The following is a 3,488-nucleotide window of genomic DNA, read 5'->3' on the forward strand; positions in this document are numbered from 1 at the left end:
AGGATACGTTCGGCGAGCTCACTATTAGTGCTATCGAATCGTTCTATTTTTGTTTTTCGTGTAATAAACAACAAGGATAGAGTGATGCGGTAGTACCGGTAGTGAGCTCCCCGCTTATTCCGTTTAGCTAAAAAAAAATTTTTTTCTGGGGGGACTGAGTATGCAGTCAGTCAGCCCACCCGTTAAAAACAACTGATTTGGAAAATTAAATACACAGGATTTATGCGCTATTTATGCGCTACCTAAATCCGTCAAGAAAAATTATTGCGCTTATTCCGTTTAGCCAAAAAAAAATTTTTCTTCTGGGGAGACTGAGTATGCATTCAGTCTGCCCACCCGTTAAAAACAATCCATTTGGAAAATTAACTACACAGGATTTATGCGCTATTTATGCGTTATCTAAATCCGTAAAGAAAAATTTTTACGCTTATTCCGTTTAGCTAAAAAAGAAATTTTTTCTGGAGGACTGAGTATACAAAATTAATAAAAATTAAACAAAAATTAAATAAAAAATTAAAAGAATTATTTATACGAATAATATTCATTATTTGAAATAATTACACTTCTGACTTATTTCTTATTTAAGATTTTATATAAAAAAAAATTTCCGGAAACTATTTTATATTTTTTACTTTAAACAAGTCGTATCTGCTTTTTACCAATTTCTACAATTTTGTATTTTAATTAAGTTTCTGAAACTTATTTTATGTTTTTTATTTTTAATAATTCGTATGTTATTTTATCGAGCCATGATCGGCATTATACGTAAGTTTAAGGAATTTCTGAAACACAGATAATTTGCAGTAACAATATTGTCTTAAATTGATTTATTAACTGAAATATTAAATAATGATTAACAAGATATTTATTACTTTTAGCCATAGCTGTAATTAGCACAAATTATTTTACGATATTAAGAAAATTTGCATGTATCATAAAGGAACATATATAGAATATTCTATCAACCTTTATTTAAATATGGATCATTAAAAGGAATGATAAAAATTGAGACATAACGTTGGAATATCAAAAATACCTCATGCGCATATTTATTAATTACGTTTAAAAGAACCATGCAAGTAATATATATTACTGGTTCTTTTAAACGTAATTAATAATTATTCGCGTGGGGTATTTTTGATATTCCAACATTATGTTTCAATTTTTATTATTCCTTTTAATAATTCATGTTTAAATAAAAGTTGATAAAATATTCTATATGTGTTCTTTATATAAAACACATGCAAATTTCTTTAATATCGTGAAACAATTTGTGCTACATATAGCTTTGGCTAAAAGTACTAAATATCCTGTTAATCGTTACTTAATTTTTCAGTTAATAAATTAATTTAAGACACTACAGTTATCTGTGCAAATTATCTGTGTTTCAGAAATTCTTTAAACTTATGTACAATGCCGATCACATTTCGCGATAAAATAACATACGAATTATTAAAAATAAAAAACATAAAATAAGTTTCAGAAACATAATTAAAATACAAAATCGTAGAAATTAGTAAAAAGCAGATACGATTTGTTTAAAATAAAAAATATAAAATAGTTTCCGGAAATTTATATAAAATATTAAATAAGAAATAAGTCAGAAGTGTAGTCATTTATATAATGAATATTACTTGTATAAATAACTATTTTAATTTTTTATTGAAATTGTATACTTTAATTTTCGTCGATTTTACAAGTATATAAAAATTTTTTAATGGTTTTTACGTATATCTTGACATTTTTAGAAAGTATTTGTAAAGTTATAGTATATTTATAACAAATTATATATAAATTGTTATAACTAAACATAGTTAACAAAATGGGACGTATGTACTTTTTCATACAAAAATGTAAAATTCCGAAACAAAAAATTTAAAGGAAAAGTATGTTTCAATATCTTGAAGTTGATATTTTTGTTACAGAGTTTTACATTTTTGTACGAAAAACTACATACTTCCCATTTTGTTAACTATATTTAGTTATAACAATTTATATATAATTTGTTATAAATATACAACTTTACAAATACTTTCTAAACATGTCAAGATACACGTAAGAACCATTAAAAAATTTTTATATACTCGTAAAAGCGACGAAAGTTAAAGTATACAATTTAAATAAAAAATTAAAAGAATTATTTATACGATTAGTATTCATTATTTTAAATAACTACACTTCTGACTTATTTCTTATTTAATATAGTATTGAACAAGTAATATAGTATTGAACAAGTGCCAGAAATGCCAAAAGCAAAGCGCGAAATGTACTACGATAGTAAGTACGAATAATTGAATAAAGATTATGTAAAAAAACCACGCTAATAAAAACCTCTTTTTACTTCTTGCCATCACATTCTATAATTACTTTTTACTTTTGACATCACATTCTATAATTAATACGAAATATTTGAAATAATAAAATAATATCAAATACGTTCCACCGATGTATATTGTATAACAATGTAATAACAATGTAAAAGGTGAGGTATGATATTCTAATAAATAATTACCTGCGGAGCTCGAAAACAATCACGAACGTTCATCAACAAGATCGTGAGAAAATTCAACTGCCACACGCATTGTCTTACGGACAATCAATTCCGCGTCGTTGTCTCGAACAAGCATCGCAGACACTTGTCGCACTTTCGCGTTTAAATTCACGAAATTGACGACGAAAGACGCTATACGTTTGCGCGAGCAGCCATGCTACGATTCGCGTGAACACCGTAGAAAAGTGTCACAACGCGCGGAATTTTCGGACTGTACCACCTACTGCCTAAAATACTATCTCGAATGCCAAGACGACGCATAACGAGTCAAAAATGAAATGCGTACCTGACAAATCCGATCCAATTACTCAGTCTTGTCTTTGTGTCCGAACAGTGAAGACGGAAAGTTCATTCGCGGCCGTTGCTGGACACTTTGAAGATCCACTGGCTAGGCATCCTCCGCTTTCGTTTTCTCCCTTTACTGCACCTGAAACACATTACACATACACATGAGACTAAATACGCACGAAAATATATATTCATATAATTTCGACGAGCCGGGTCGAAAAGAAAATTCACCTCATTTAGCCTCCGGTATTCCGCGAACGCGGCTAACCTCGCGATTCCACTGTGCTCGATCGCAACGAAAGCACGAAAGAGGCGATCGAGAACATTTATCGACAAGATAGCAACTAAATCCGGCTTCCGCACGCATTATCTCACGCACAAATAATCCCCCGTCACTGTCGGAAACGAATATTACACACACTTGTCGCGAACGGGTATTTGAACCGGTGAGAATTCAACGACGAAGGCGGAAGGACGATACATGGCTAATATGGCGGCGTGGCGAAAGTCTACTGCGCAGCGGCCGTGTGGAACCCGTAGCGTGACGCGAATGACGTAGGCGGTAGGCTACGTCACAGCGATGTCGCTGTGACGTGGCCTACGTCATTCGCGTCACGCTACGGCCTACGGGTTCCACACGGCTCGGAGC

At 31.4% G+C, this 3,488-nt stretch overlaps 1 protein-coding gene across 1 annotated transcript in view; it reads right to left on the reverse strand.

The window, feature by feature from the left end:
• Taf11 (TATA-box binding protein associated factor 11) overlaps positions 1-3,240 on the reverse strand; it is an 8,779-nt gene extending 5,539 nt beyond the window's left edge. Inside the window, exons 1-2 of the mRNA XM_018509367.1 lie at positions 3,071-3,240; positions 2,838-2,978 (exon numbers count right to left, since the gene is read on the reverse strand). The gene's annotated coding sequence lies outside the window, so the exon portion shown is untranslated. The remainder of the gene's footprint in view (positions 1-2,837; positions 2,979-3,070) is intronic.
• Positions 3,241-3,488: the final 248 nt, after the last annotated feature.

Source organism: Trachymyrmex cornetzi, unplaced genomic scaffold, assembly GCF_001594075.2.
Source record: "Trachymyrmex cornetzi isolate Tcor2-1 unplaced genomic scaffold, Tcor1.1 scaffold11, whole genome shotgun sequence".
Classification (NCBI taxonomy): Eukaryota; Metazoa; Arthropoda; class Insecta; order Hymenoptera; family Formicidae; genus Trachymyrmex; species Trachymyrmex cornetzi.